The sequence below is a fragment of the Oxyura jamaicensis genome, chromosome 1, assembly GCF_011077185.1.
Source record: "Oxyura jamaicensis isolate SHBP4307 breed ruddy duck chromosome 1, BPBGC_Ojam_1.0, whole genome shotgun sequence".
Lineage (NCBI taxonomy): Eukaryota > Metazoa > Chordata > Aves > Anseriformes > Anatidae > Oxyura > Oxyura jamaicensis.
Window position 1 is genome coordinate 93,255,563 of NC_048893.1, and position 16,899 is coordinate 93,272,461.

Here is a 16,899-nt window from a genome sequence, read left to right on the forward strand (position 1 = left end):
CCAGGAAAGAAACATATTGAAAGGCATAATAAAATGCAAGAATGACAGCATTGGTATCTGATACAGACTGAAACAAATTTGAGGTTAACAAATGAAAGAATTAATGGAAATGGAATACGACTACATTGGTTCTCCTACGTGCTTTATTTCCCTAGGGTTGAATTTGCATTCAAACTATGTTAGATATCTCCCTGAAAAGATTATAGCGTGGAGGACAAATAACTAATTTAATAGAAAATGAATCACACTGTGAGGTATGTCTTTAAAGATCTAGTTCTGACAAATAAATCTGCTACAATCAGCTTTCTACTTAATTCTTAATATACAGTAGGAAGTTCATACTGGAATCAGGTATCTGACTTGATTTTACTGCAGTCAGAAAACACATAAAACACGTTCCTGCAGATTCTTCTGAAATAAAAATCAACAGTAGGTGAAAATAAAGATTATCATTTTTGCAATGAAATGGAGAAATAACATGTATTTCATCATGGGAATTTAATGCATGTGTGATATAGTTTGTAATCGTAGCTCATGGGCTATATGCCTGCTTTAGGCCAAATCATAAATGACCAGAAAGCTACACACAAAAGCTGCAGCCTTGTTTCAGCAGTCAGGTAGTCCCAACTAATGACAATTTTGACTCAGACATGATTTTGGTTTTATTTCCATTGTGTTGGTGTAATCATTTAAAAACAGACAAACATGATTTTTACATTAAGAAAATTAATTGAAAGTGCAGACCCTATCAGCTCTTGCTGCATTGTGCAACTATACAAATGCAACAATGAAATATATACAAAAATGTCATTCAGGATTGGGAAACAGGATGCTAAATCAGGATTTATACAAGAGGACAATTGAGAAGGAATATATACTGCTGTAACTCTTACAGAATAAGCAGGCTCCTTTCACTTGCAAGATACCCCTTAACTAGCTATGTGCATATAAAGACACAAATACACAAAACCTCATTTTCCAAGACGGATTAGCCCTTTAATACTGGATCACAAAGTACTAAAATGCACTGTGCTGGCTCAGCCAAGGGCCTTACATGTGGTGTTTGGGTAGCAAGTTGGCTTGGCCAGGACTTCTCTGCCACCAAGCATGCTGCATCAAGAGTCTGTGGCCACAGGAACTTGTACTCATTCACTGCAGCTGGTTCATCTCATGCTCCCTCACCGGGCAGCAAAGGCAGAAAAACACATAGCACCAGCTCTTCTGACTTCTTAGTTTTCTTCAATGTCCTCTTTATTGTTGCAAGCTGGTCTTTAGCAATTAAAAGGAGAGCAAATCCATGTCCCACTTTACCTCTTGAGGACTCCTCATTGGTCAGTTTTCAGCAGAGCCCATCATGATGGGGTAAATAGAGGGGATCAGCATCTCTTGGCCACAGTGCTGCAATGTATGGGGACTTGCACAATACTCTACACGTGGTAAACCAGTTTGTGGGGATTTTTTCTTCTCTTTTTGAGCTTTGAATTAGCAGCATCTCTCACCTCTGAAGACACCAGCTATGTCTATTACTGCTCAGTATAGAAGTAGAGGTTTGCTTGTTTTTTTTCTTCCTGCAGAGGCAACACCACTTAACATCAGAGACTGTATAAACTGCATGAAAATCCTCCTTCTTTGAACACATATCTGAAATAATATGATATGGTTGTCCAGAAATATGGAATCTGAAAATGCCAGAAATGCAGAAATTTGATGAAAAAAAAAAAAAAAAAAAAAAAAGGAACATCTCTTTCACATTCTGTAGCACATTACTCAAGCATTTACACAAGCATTTCTTCAGATACATAAAATCCCACAAAAATCTCAACAAGAAACTTGTTTCTGATAATTTTGACTGAGAGGACACGACATGATTAGAAACCTTATATAAAGCTCACCACCTAGGACAAGTGGATCACACTGTATGCAGTGCATCTGAGGGCAAATTGGCCTTCCTAATGCCAATGCACTGCCCTGAAAGCACAACTGGGATGCGAGTGATGCAGTAAGCCTTGCACTGTTGCTGTGTGCAGGGACCAATTTCACTCATTGTACACAATTTGATCATAAGAGCATGGGGAAGGATCATTTTGTGCCTTAATACGAGTCTTCCACTATATCTGATATAGTAAAATGTGCTTTTCTTTTTAATGGAAGGCAGTTCAAAGAAATGGCTTAGCAAACTGACAAGCCAGCTTGCTTGAAAAAAGGCATTCATTGTTCTTGAGGCAGCAAGAGATCACAGGCAAGCAAAACTGCAGTGACTTTCTGCACCCTCACAATGATCTCTCAAACATAGTAGAGACCCTGAGACTTAAAAATAAATTCCCCTAGAAAAGTGTTTTGCTCTGTTTTATTTCACCTTAGAAGTCACAGCTGAACTAAAGGCTCTGGAACATGTCTCAGTGTGCTAATTGAATTTAAACGTACTAAGAGAAGGGTACAGTGTCATGGCAAAATCTTCACTCCTAGGCTTTCATTAGTGTATTTTTTTTTTGTTTATTTTCCACTTTCCAGTACTCAGGATATTGCCAAGTCTTGTTCCCTTTTTATAGGATCTGGCAATATAATACATTATATTTGTAAGCAGACTCTTTGGCTATTACTATATTTAATTCACTCAAAAAACAGTGGAGAAAAAAATAAAAATGCTGCTTCAACTAGAGTTGAGAAATGAATTTTCTGACATCTTAGCAAATGCAGAAATTCAGGGCATGCGAAGGTGAGGAGGGTATAGAAAAGAAAATCTTTTGTGGACAGGAGCAGCAGTTACCAGAGCCCAGAACACCCCACTGCAATATATGGCTGGAACGGGGAAAATCTCCTCAGTTCAGGTGGTTTAAATCAGATCAAGATCAAATGGCTTATTGATTTATTAACAGCACATAAATAACTGGCAATCTGTGACCTATACATTCAGGATCAATACCAGCAATAGGGGATATCCATCACAATGCTAGACACTCACAAAATGGTAACAGACACTTAGGAGCATCTCGCATCCTTCTGTGCCTATTCCCAAGAGGCTGCTCCCTGGGGCACCCAGCTCCGCACACACTTTGTGCTACTTCATTACTCATTTCTAGTGGGCTTCTCTTTTTTCTAATGTATCCCGGTAATTCCCAGGCTACTGTTTAACATAGTTGGTGGTGATCTTCCTTAACTACTCCATCAGGTGGGGGCAAAGACCTTCTAGGGCAGTTTTTGGGTGTTTAAGTGAGGTGGTTTCTGCTCACTCTTCCATCCATTCAGTTGTGGTTATCCAGACCATCTGACCAAGAGCAGGGGTCATGAGGCCCCCCAACATTCACCCATTGGCCACTGGCTGCACTACATACTTTTTGGCATCTTCATAATCAATGTATGCCCATTTTGTATAATTGTTTTATTGCTGTAATGCTCTTATACAGCACAACAGCTACCACAGGGGTAGTTTAATGGTTTTAAACCCACAAGGGTTTAATGGTTCTTGCAAAATTGCCACTAAGTCTAAACCCCATTCTACACCCCAGCCAAAATAAAATTTGGTGATCTTTTCTGTCCAGTTTGAACAGTGCTCTGTCCCCAGTGGCTCATCTCTACTAAAACAGCATTTATCTAGGTGGCTTTTGTAACACTGCCCTCAAAAACTTTCTTAAAGATTGAGCATCTTAACAGAAGCTGCTACCCAGAACATATGAGTAAGCAGAGAGACCACATAGGCAGCCTTATGTAACTGGTTTGACAAGACAAATGACTATATGATGAGGTGTTTTTGGCTTGCATTTCTGTGAATTCAACTGCTTTGACATAAAATGTTTTCAAATGCTCATGAAACTTTGGCACCATTGAAGAGAAGATTGCTAGGAGGGTAGTATGTGCATGGGGTTAAGAAGGGTGGAGGCAACTGTCACAGCAATGTGGACTTCACAGCGTTCAGTACTGCTCCCACTCATAGACTTGAGATATTCAGCCCTCTGCACATACAAAAGTAAGATCCACAGCGTTCATGCACATTCTGACATGAGGCCTCTCTTGCAATGCCCACGGGGACTCTTTGGCACTGTTGAGCTCCTCTTGGGAATGAGGTGCCTGTATTTGTAATGGAGTACATGGCCAAGGGTTGTGTTTCACTGGCCTCTTTTGTGGAGGCCCCATGTCAAAGCTTTGAAATAAACATAATGAGAATTGCCCTCACCTTTCTTCAGCCTAGCAGGATGGCTTCTTTGCATGCTAGGAGGAGAAATAGCTTTGTCTGCAGTTAAAGCTAGATGAGGCAGGAGATAGAGGAGAGAGCCCAGGAGGTAGAGGCATGGAGCCAGGCTGCCTGAGGAGGCTGCACCATCCAAAGTACCTCCCGTGCAGCTCACAGGCACACAGGTGTTTCAGAAAGATGAAATGACAAAATTTAGGGAGAAGCACACCGCCATTTAGCACCTAGAAAATAGTTTCAATTACACAGTCAAGTTTAGCTCAGCAACCAGAGGCACCTCAGATTTCCATTTGTCTGTTACAGGCTCCCTGAAACAAGCAAAACCCATTTACAACTAGACTCGTAACTATCTTGGAGGCCAGATAGTATGACTTTGCATATTTGTTCCAGAATGCATTTTCTGTACATCAGAATGAGTAATAATCCTGACAGAGACAATTTATGCTTTAAATATATAACCTGATAAAATGCAGCTACAAACATTTTTATCATTTACACAAAAATAGGAGTTAAATAGGAGCTGTAATATAAAAAGAAATGAGTGCATGACACAAATAATTACTTTTACAATTAGATTTTGGGTTTTCTAATATGTGCTATCACTTAATGATAGTGAAATTTTAAAATCACTTCAGTGAGAAGGGAAATGTATGCAATTTATTATTTTTTTTATCACTAGTCATTTCATTTTGTTAGAGTGAAAACATCTCATCTAACTACACTGAGCATTGTATTTCAGTTCAAGCATTTAGACCGTGCTGAAATTTATTTTAAAACCCCTCCCAATATTCAGTGCTTACTTTTCAAAGTATCTGTGGTCTTTCTAAAATATCAAAATGTCATGTTCATTGAGCCAAATTGTATTTTTTTTTTAAGGATTTAGATGATTTAATACTTTTATAAATGTCATGTTTCAGTCTGAGAAAAGTATCTTACTATAAATGTTAGTGTAACCAAATAGTGGCTGTCAATACATTCACATTATAAACATATATATATATATATTTTTATAAACATATATATATGTTTATAACATATATAAACATATTAATGTTTATAAACATATTAAACATTATAAACATATATATATATATATTTGGCCCTAATTCTCTCAAAGTTGATTTTCTCTTAAAGTCAATTTTCATATTAGACCTGCACCAAAATTATTGAATATAGCAGAAAAGCTGAGATTGGACACTTTTTCCTCACCTCATCTATGATACCCCAATGTAGTTGCATTTCTGCACACCTGGAAGTGCTTATAGCATTATGAATTAAATACTTTCAAAAACTCCTGTAAAATGACATTTAGTGATTGCTCTTTCTGACTCTTTACAAGGTGTCATGCACTGATCGGCATTTTTTAATTTTTTTTTTTTTTTTTTTTTTAAGGTAACAAAATGAAGTATTTGCCTGTAACCATCTCCCCTTTACCAGTATATCCAGATGCATCCTGGATCAAATGTATAAAGGCCTATTCTGATTTACAGTAGCAATGACTAAAGTAATTTTGGCTCAACTGCATCCTTTCTAAAATATCAAATGTAATAATAGCATCTCAGCATATGTTGGCATTAAAATGAAATGAAAAGATAAAACAAAGCTTTCTCAGCAAAAGCTTTAACTAGACCTATAAAAGGAGTATCCTGATTTGGCCCCTAGACTGCTCATCACATTTTCCTAGATACCAGGATACGTAGTCTGGGTCACTGCATTAATGTCGAATGATCTTTGGGCAGGGGTGACTCATGACTATATCTCAGCAAGGAAACACATCCTTATCTCAACAGTATTTCTGTTATACGCAAAAGCTATAGAGCTGTATGCATTGTATCTTCCTAGTACACACACTAGACACATTTAATCTAGATACTGGAGGGAGTTTTTCCATCTCTGCAGTCACCAGGAGCACTGCCCTCAGTGGGTCGGGCAGCAACAGGACCCCAGGCCAGGTGAACACAGGTGAAGATTGCTCATGGGCAGCACACCTGAGGGCTGGATTATGGTAAGGTGAAAGGGGTTCTGGATGACATAGACACTTTTTGTTGTTGTTGTTGTGCTAATGATTCCTTCCTCTTTGCTCTCTCTCTTTTTTTTTTTTTTTTTCTCAATTATTTTTATTTTTAGCAAACTTGATTCAGATAGAAGATACCTGATAGGCAATAGGAACCAGAGAACTCCATATTTATATTTGCTCTCACTAATCCGTATTAAAGGATTATTTTTCTCTTATAGACTATCCAGAGGGACTGAGTGATCTTTGGAATTTGGGCTTTACCTTTAGTAAAAGGAAAAAATGCATGTAGGATCTTGCTTCTGCTCACATTAACATTTATAGAAGCACTAATTCTCTTCACCTGAGTACAATTAAGAGCTTACGTATGCATTTGTAGAGTTGGGACCAAAGTAATTATAGTTTACACAGGAGTGTAAGAGGAAAGTATTTCATTACCACAATTAATCCTTTAGAGCATTATGAAATGGCCATTTTCTCAGAATAAAACAGATTATGTGTTACTAATCATAGGTAAAGTTTATGTAATAGGAATAGAAAATGTTTAATATCATAAGAATATATAATATTTAGGAGCTTCATAATTCATGGTTGTTTTTATTTCACTAATGCTTATTGCAAATGAAAGAGAGGGAATGAGAAAGTCTTTCCTTTCTTTGAGACACTTGGTAACAATTTTACATTAGGTGGCACTAATTCCCTATTAACTGATATTAACTTAATATGCAAGAACACTGCAGTTTCACAGATCTAATGTATAACTTTAGAGCTGTTTCACTTGGCAAAGCATACAGTGCAGTAGTAACTGCAGGCCCGCCTGTACCATATACAGGTTATAATAACCTTCAGATATTCTTTAGCACCAAGTCAGTTATCTCTGTTAACTGCCATACTAAGGGATTGGTACTAAATCGGATAAATTGCCTTTCTTCAATGGGATAGATATTAGAGAACATTTGCTAAGTGTACCCAGCAGTTGTATTTGGTTACAAAGTCACTTTTTATTACACACCAGAAGACTTTTATGTCAATGAAAAGATATAAAACAATGTGCTCTACTTTAGAGAGTGATGTGGCACACACAAACAGCAATTCAGATGTAATTTCTCAGCATGGTTTATTACTGAGTTCACTGTTTCAGGGTCCGAGTCACTTTCTCATTGCATCACATACTCTGCCAAGCCTAGGAACAGATCTTGGTGACCCATAGGTAGCTGTCTGATTTCACAGAAGTCACACTGGGGTGGGAGGAAGGGCAAAGTATTTCAAAGAAGTGGAATAAGCCATGGCTATCGATTCAAAGCAACCCTATGTGGGCTGGTGCTGTACTGCATTGCTGAACCCTCGTGGGACCAGCTCGTGCACTTTGAATTGACAAAGCGGTGTGCTACTGCAGCATGTTACAGGCAGGCTTCCAGAGAGAAGCCCAGTATGGGCTTAGTGGTGGGGACTTGGCAAAAAACCAGCGAGCCTGCTCACATGAAATGGAGCACCAACAGCATTCTGGGTAGGTATTTCTATAGAGTAACCGCAACTTGTTGTCTGAGCTAGAGTTAAAAGCACCCAATTTCCATCCACTGATCCACATAATTAAAGAACCCCAGTTACACAGAATAGTGCTGGTGCTACAGAATTTAAGTATGCACATACACCTCTATGTATATGTTCATTACTGCTTCTCTGTGGGGCTTAGCACGCAGGAATGCCAGGAGATCGAGCTTTCTCAATGCATTACCTAAGCATGTCGTCTGCCAAAGGTTCAAGGAAGTCAGACGGGCTAACCATTTTACAATTACATTTTCCATTAGCTGTATTGTACAATTCATCGCCTTATGGCTCCTAACTCGGTAGCGTTTTGTTACAGTGCATGGTGTTTGCTATTGATAGCTGTCAGGTTAATTGCTCGGGAGAGTCAGAAGTCCTACTTGCCAGCACTAACACGGGGAAATAATTGACATGGTGGTGGGGGGCACTTTTCAAAGGAAAGCCTTTTAATGGATTCATGAATCAGAAGTGGGAAATCTCGAGAACGAGAAGCAAATGCACAATTGATAGAAATCAGAGAAAACGGCTTTTCTGGAAGGTAAAAGCACATTTTAGAGAATGTGCAAAATTAATTAGAAGACAGGAGGAGAATTATCAGGGAAATAACATGTGGAACACTCTTTTTAGCAAATTCCATGCCAATGTAGTCCTAAAGAAAAACACCATAAAATAAAACAAAATTAAAAAATTATTTCTACATTTAAAAATACCTGATATTAATTTACCATCAAATGAACCAGAAGAGGATTTGGCTACTGATTAAGCAACAAGCATCCCCAGCCAAGCCTCACTCCCTGCTGGAGGCAGCAGTCAGACCCGTTCCGCCAACCCACACACCCCAGTGTGTTACTGCCCAGCCAATGCTTGCGGGTGGCTGGGGCCCATCTTTGCACCACCAAAACTCCCCATCCAGACCTAACACCCTGCAAATAGCCTGGGGAACCAGGCGACAGGGAGCCAGCAGGCAGCACAGCAGAAATGCATGCACAGCTTCCTAAAACCCAAATCAGCATTTCCCTGCAGTGTTTTTTGTTTCCTTGTTTATTTCATTTTATTTATGTATTTATTTATTTATTTATTTTAAGAGGGTCAGCATTTTGGAAGGGTTGACCCCATCGCTTTCCATGGGATCAATCTTATTTCATGATTTAATAAGTTTCTCATCAATCACCTATGCTGTTTTAAATGATTTTTATTTTGCTGACAGGTAGGCATTTGACCAGAGATTAATACAGTATATTATAAACTGTACTGGAGGGAACCACATTTACAGAGTTATAATATTTGTATATTTACAGCAATTTCCATCTCAAACATCTCCCAGCCAGAGAGAATTACCAAGTCTTATTTCCAAGAGAGTGGGTAGTGGCCAACCCAAAGCCTAGATCTGGATTTTAGGATCTCTTTAAATTCCATGGATTTCAAGAATACCTACAAATCTTTACATAAACCATCCTAAACTCTCCCCAGAGTGTTCCAGAACATAATTTGAAATTTTGCAGCTTCAGACTGTCTAAGCTATGAATGCTTTGAGAATGACCTTCAACTGGCACTGCACAAATCTGTGGCAGGCTTCTATGAACAAGTACCCTACTCTTCCCACTGCAGGAGCTGCAAGAGCTCCCTGTACTTTTTAAGTCAGGTTTCCCACTGTGGGGTATCCAGTAAAACCAAAATGTGAATTTTGTAACCCATTAAAAAGTCAAGGAGATTGTCTTCTGCCCTTGTTTCCAACGAGTGCAAGTGATTTTTGAAAGCAAGAGCAGTTTTGTGCACCATCTTGCATTTCAACATAGTGATGTGAACTGTCCTGTGACACAGGAAACAGAATGGTTATTTATTTTTTTCTCTCTCTCATGCCATACCTCCCCTAGTACCCATTTCCATCAAGAACTAGAAGAAATATCTTCATTCCCATTTGTCTGGTTTAGATTTTTGCATAAAAGCTATTTTGGGGTCTTATGTGAGTTTTTTTTACAGAGAAAAACAAAAAAGGGTGGAGGCTGGAAACAGTCCTTTAAAATGTTTTTTTAAAGCCTGTTAGATGGCTATCCCATCCAGACATTAACCTGCAGTTATCATGGCAGTATCAGAGCACTGAGCCAAGAAATGAAAGGGGATGTTCCACACACACTGGTAAAGCACACACTGCAGATGGGACCAGACTGCAGCAAGAGTGCAAGAAACGCAGCTGAACTATGGGGTGTTTGGAACTGCTGAGCCAGACAAATACCTCAGCAAATCACGGTTCTAGACATACCACTCTGAAAAGTGCTCGGTGCACTTTCTGTAACTTCCTATGATATTTTATCCACCATAAATAAATAAAGAAAGAATCAGGATTCAGTGGAGCCTCTCTGTAGCAGTGAGTTAAAAATGCTCAGAGTAAAGCCCACAGTGTTAAAAAATGTTCTCAAATCAAGGGAAAAGCAACAACGTTCTATTTACTTGAACTTCATTTTTACTAGAAAGCAGAAAAGCAGACCATCATAATGATTAAGACTAGCCTTCAACTCACAAAACTCTCTGAGATACCTAATTCCCTGCTAGTGTACCTTTCCTTCGCCATTTCAGCAGCATAAAAGGGCAGAGAAGTAGATGATAATGTACTAACAGAATGACATTAAGGAAAATTAGATTTTGTATAGTGGAAAAAGCCAGAATTAAACGTGGCCAGTGACCAGGCATTTTGTACAAATGGTGTGTCTGACATTTGTAGTATGCTCTTTCAGAGTGGAGCAAAATCCCTTGCAAAGAAACATTCAGCATTGTTGTGTTCACACTTCTTTATTAGTGTCTGCATGAACAAGGGTTGTAGCATGACTTGCTACACATTTATCCCCTAAACCAGGAATTCTCATGTCGCTGCCTACTAACGCTTGCACTGCTAGGCCTCGAGAGTGCTGGAAGAGCTGTCCTCAGCACATGAATGTTGGCTGTGGAGGAATGACACTGAAAAATAATAGAGGAAGGAAGAGATGGAGTATGACTGTAGTCTCACATTCAGTCACTAACGGCAGCCATTAACAGCACTGCCATGGTGCATTCAAAGAGTTAATGCTTTACATATAACATCCTCTAAAGTAAGTGGCCGTTAACGGTGCAAGGCAGCTGGAAAATCTGACTCCCTTCTACTTCTGAGCAGTTTCCCTACTCTGAGATAGAGCTTTTTAGACTCTGAACAGCAGCAAGGCCAACGGAAGTGTCCTGCTTCCTAGCCCATCTCACAGTCTATAATTTTTTCGCAGACAGTGAGATATTGCCATGAGCTAGATAACTAGTGATGTTATGAGGATATGGATACTCTCATTCTAACTCTTCCTGCTTAATTCTGCCAGCTGAGGGGAGAACAGGGCAAAGAAGGAAGCATTGCAAACATTAAATGTAACATTAAACTTTTTAATAATTTCATTAGACCTAAACACACAGATACATAAGGACTCTGTTACATCTGCAAGGAGAGAGAGATAGTCATCAGTTCCTAGAGCATCCAGGAGGGCTTTACAAATGTTATCCAGGGCAGAATTACCATGGTTCATATAGAACTGTATCTGGAGTGGACAAATGTCGGAGAGCAAGGAAATATTGAACACCATTTCAGGAAATTATGTGTATTAACAGAAGAAGAAGGGGCAAAAAAAACCTGTACAGTAATTAAAACTACAAAGGAAAAGTAGGCAGATAAAATTTAAATACTCAATCTGGAATGTAAACAGAGCACCATTTCTTAATAGGCCTTTTTGGTGAGACAAGCTGAGGGCTATTTAAGTGTCAGGGGCCATGATCTCATTAGCACGTCACCCTCTGACAGTCCAGAAGCCACAGGCAGAACAGTGGGGGCAAGATGCAACACTGATTCGAGCTGCAGAGGGCTGGGGAATGGCAGCATGGGCCCATAAACCATCCAAAACCACCACTTCCTACAGTCGAGAGGGGTTTCTCGCACCAGCACTCCTATCAAGCTGCTAACAAGGTAAAGCCTGACTTAGCTTGAAAATTGTGATGAGATCATAACTTGAGGAGATGTGACAGTAGGTATTATTTTAGACTACTTCACATAGCTTTGAGTCTTGATCAGCCTGTGTGCATCATTGCCAGCACAACTCTGTTGCTGAAATAATGAAATAGTGTCCTTTTATAAGGTTTGCTTTTTTACTTCATTACACCTTTGTGCCAGTTCCTGAGCTCTGGATATTTGCTTTTACTTAATTAGAAGTGTAAGAAACCTTTAAACCACACAACAGACAAACAGCCTTGAAATATTTCCCCAAAACTCCTCAGTGAAACTAATAAGCATTCCCCTCTTCCCCTTTTCTTCTCTCTACTGAGCTGCTACCGTTAAGATTTAATATGCCAGTAGGAATGCCTTGTAGGAAATTTCTCAATTTTGAAGGGAGGGAGAACAGCTAGATTTGTTCCCTCCAAATAAGCAGATGAAATATGGAAGTTCAAATGAAATGGAAATCTGTTGGCTCTTTCTCATCAGGACTGCTGAGATGCTGTGCTCTCCTCCAGCGCCCTGAGCACCCACTTGTGGGAAGAGCAGGGATAAAAGCTGCTTTCCCTTCAGGACATGAGGGCCTTGGCTGGGTAATAGCTGCTACCATTCCTGCAGCTGAGCATCTCAAAAAGGGGCTGCTTTGAAAGAAAAAAGCACCTCCCCAAGGCTGAACCTGAAATAGGAGCACTATATCCTTCTGATATAGATGAACAATTTCCTGTAGCAGGGAGGGCCTGAAAAAAATAAAAAATAAAAAATAAAAATGCTGGGGCAGGGTGAAAGACAAGAATCCTGAGGAAGGAAGGGTCTGCTATTGAGTCCCAGGCAATGGACAGAGTCTGCTTTAAAACAGTCCCCAGCTTCAATAAAATACAGCAATATCGTAAGCACAGACTCTTTATACTTGAAACCATTATGTAGAATTTAAATGTTGACTTTTGTATGCCTGAATGTAATCTCAGAGAAAGCACGGGTAGGCTTTCCCAGGAAAACACTGGCTGGACCCAGCATCAGCTTCATAGCTCAGACGTTTGCAGAAGAACACACGCTGAAGCAGAGGTAGGCAGCTGCATGGGCTGGCAAATGGAAGGAAAAAAAACAGTCTAAAAAAGGTTTAATGACCACAGAGCCAAATATAAGCAGGTTCTCTGCCCTGGTGGAGCGAGGGCTCACCCCCCGTCCATCAGCGAAGGGTGAGCAGCTTCGGGGCCAGCCACAGGGACCGGGGGCCACGGGAGCCCTCTGCCTCTTAAGACAACCTGGCTTCCCAGCCAGACGAAGGCTCCCAGATGTTGCCAGGGAAGTGTCATCTCTGACATATGCGCATGGGACCATTTTGTGCAGTAAGCACAAACTTTTCTGACTTTTTCCCCAGACTGAGCTGAATGCATGTTTTTGTGCAGATTTTCCATCAGTCTGTGAGGTCAGCATGCCAGCTGCTAGCTGCCAGAGAAAGGCTGTCACTGTAACTCTGCTGCTGACTTCGCAAATATATATTGTACACATACCATTTTTTTTTCATTTCTACACAAGACCCTGTGAACAAAACAATTAATGAGGAAATAATCTCAGAAGTATAACCCTTTCATATTCTTTATTTAAAACATAAATGGCATGTGTTGTTCCACCAAGCTTAAAGTTAGGAGTCTTTTATTCAGTATATTCAGTAATATCGATGCCATGAGAAATACCTTTCATTTTTTCCCTATGTTATAGTTCACATACGTCTACAATCCAGTGGTAGATTATTGCTGGAGGAAATGGAGTGAGAAATGCCCCCTTGGTTCCTTTGACGTTATAAAACACATTTGGAAAGGAGCCTAAATAAAATAAAATAAAATCTTTCCTTCTCCAAAAATATTTGTTTGTTGGAAAATCTGTCAGGAAGATAGTGTATGCTAAGAAAATATCTACTTAATTGTTTATTCTGATAAAAAGGGTTGGTATGAAAAAATGTTAATTTGAAATTTGTTATATGACCATTTTAAAAACTTAGGCACATTATTCGTGGCATTCGTTCATGAATATAACCTCATAAGCTAGTAACATATTAGGAAAAGAAAAATGCAAACATTTCTGAGATGTTTTTTTCTTGTCACTTTAAACTATTTTTGCTTTTCCATAAAGTACATTAAAAACAAAATCACAAGCTGGATTGCTTGAGGGAATGGGCTGTGAAAATAGATTGCAAAAACTCAGGTAGGTTATAGCTTCTGTTTTTGCATACATGCCCAACATATGCAGGTGTTAAAAATGAGAGGATACGGATAAGTGAAGAGAATTCTGCAGGTAAACAGAGCTAAGTGCCGAAAATCCAGGGTAAAACTGAAAAGTTTTAAATCCCAGTCTTCACAAAGTTTAAATTCACTACTCTTGGGAATGTACCATTCAGTCTTCCATCTCCAATCCTTTTGTTTGGAATAAACCAAAGTGCTTTAATTAACGTGCGGCACTGTTTGCTGTTTTAGATTAAGAGATTTTAGGCAACCTTTAGGCAACCTTTATTTCACCCTCCTCCTCAGCTCTGAGTGATATTGCTATTTGTCTGCATGGTGGAATTATCTAAACCCCAGCTGTGCACAAAATGCAGTCTTTTTGGATAAAACTAACCTGACTGCAGTCTTTTTGGATAAAACTAACCCAGAAGACACACTCCAGTAACACACATAATGCACTCCAACTGAATATGGGCACTCAGGACATGCACATGCAACCAGAAGAGAGCCTGAAATGTGGCATCCTTGGTACCATTTTTTTCTATACAAATGCATTCCTCTTGGTCCAGGCTTCTAGACAATGTAGCCATTGTACCCATTTTGGAAATATTCACCACAAACTGTAAGAATCAGTACCAGAGGGAAGAAAAATTCACAAAGAATTATTTCTGTAAAAACAGAAATTTCTTGCAAGTTTACTGGATAATCTCTGCCAATGTTGCAGCTGCTTCCAGACCATGGGACAAAAGTTATTCTGAAGGCAGAAGCAAGTATCACAGTCAGGGATATATGGAGCTGTATCTACAAGTAACTGGAGGACTATAGTATAGGGAGTCAGCACCACATTGCCTCTGAACTAGGTAACTTAGACGGCCACAGTGCTGTGGATGTAGCATCACAAAACTGAGGGCAAATCTGCCAGAGATCCTGGATATGCAGGGTAGCCAGACTGACACTTAGGATATTGCCTCTTCACTTTTCTGTGTTTTTTTTTTTTTTTTTTTTTTTTTTTTTCAGGTTAGTTCGTAAATACTAACATAGTGCAATCTTACCTGTGAAGTACTGTGCTGGCACCCCCAGATCCGAGAGGACAGCAAAGACAGTTAAAAAACGGCATGTGGACAGTTCACCAGTCACGAGTAGTATTAGGGGGATGACAGAGAGTAGTATTAGGGGGATGACAGCCTTCATCATGTTTTAACCTTTGCAATAAGAACACGTCAATTAGACCAATTTGTATACAAAGACTGCAAATTCAGTTTCACTTGCAAAGTCACCTAATTTTAAATCTTCTAACTGACAGCCTTGAGACCAGTGCTCACCTGGCTTGCCAGCGATCTTTTATGCCTATACAGAGAGCAGAAAGAACTGCCTAAACCAACAGCTGCTGTGATGCTGCTTCTCCAAATACATGTGAACATTTTCTTGCCTAGTGTATCTGCAAGTGTGAAAGAGTTCCCTGCACCATATAGTCTAATGAGGAAGCACCTGGTTTTACATCAGTGGGCTGGAAAATATTTGCTGTGAAAACAGTCTCCCTCTTTTCCCCTTGCCTTGCAACTGAAGTGTACGTCTGTACACAGCCATTCAGGGCACGGCTGCAAAGAACATTTTCCTGGTGCAGTTCTCTCTCTTTGGCACAGATTCTCTCTTTGCCTTGAATGGAGGAATAGGAATGGGTAAGATATATTGACTTCCCACTCACGGGTATAATCCAAGGGTATGGTCCAAAACTCATTCCCACTTAACAGTTAACTGCTGTTTGAGAACCAAAGCAGAATACACTGTTGAAGACTAAACTAATTGGAAAGCTTTTAAATACAGTATACACTCTCATGAGCAGATAGGCTGTATGCCTCATGCCTCTCGCTCTGTGTGCCTCCTCCTGACTGCTATCTGAACTGAACACCATGGGAAATAAAACTTTGGTCCTAGGAATTATGCCAATGAGCAATGCTTAAAATATCCCTCTGTGCAGTAATATGCAGTTCTGCTGATTTTCAAAAGTTTCCCATCACTACAGCATGAGTCCCATCATGGAGGGACAAAGTAGACTCACAGCCCTGCTACCACAGGCAGCCTCAGACCTTGAGGGGAAAAGTGTTTGAAAAGATTTTTTTACAGGAAAGCTAACTAAGCTGGAGCTGAAGTTGCAACTACAATGACAGTGATGGACATTCATGATTCAACTGGCAAGAAATTCCAGTTGTAGTTTTAATAGTGTTTGAACGAGTGCTCTTTTTTTCTTGAAGAAAAACTTATATCTACCAGCCTCCTGTTTCTCCACTGATCTTCGACAGCATAAAAACATTGCCCTGCCAAGTCACTTCCCTGGAAATTAGATCTTTTATGTAACTAGGGTGACACTGTTGTGAAGTTAAAGAACAAATGTAAATATAAAAATCATTAAGTGACCTGAATTTTTAATGAGCATTAATATTGTAAAAATACTAGTGACAAACTGCTAACACATCTGCAGACAATGTCTTCCTCTGAAGTCAGTGAGAGTTTTGCATGCCTTGGCTTCTTCCTGAGGTGCTATGATTTCTTTACATTTAAAAGAAATTTCATATTCATATAATTTTAATAAAAAAAGTTTTACTCCAAAAGCAATTTTAGTTGCTACCATATTGACCTGTAATTAAAGATTTATGATCCAATTTAATGTTGTAGTTAATCCTTAATAATAAAACATTTCATAAAAGTTCAGTGTTACACGCAAAGATGTGAGTAGTTGACACATTCTGCAAAATATTTACTGAATTTTCTAAATGTCAGCAAAAAGACTGCACTGTTACAACTCTCCTTCAAATCATAATTTATACAACTGTGGAAGTAACCGGCCAAACTCAAAGACTGTTTATGTTTTATGACCTATCTACCTATACTGATGTCTAAGAGACAAGTTTTTCCATCTTGATTTAGCAAGATTAGCATA

The 16,899-nt window shown here is 39.3% G+C and overlaps 1 long non-coding RNA gene across 1 annotated transcript; it reads left to right on the forward strand.

The window, feature by feature from the left end:
* Positions 1–5,830: 5,830 nt before the first annotated feature.
* LOC118160471 lies at positions 5,831–16,619 on the forward strand. Its single transcript, XR_004747525.1, has 2 exons — positions 5,831–6,191; positions 16,086–16,619. It is a non-coding gene; the product is annotated as an uncharacterized LOC118160471 (long non-coding RNA).
* Positions 16,620–16,899: the final 280 nt, after the last annotated feature.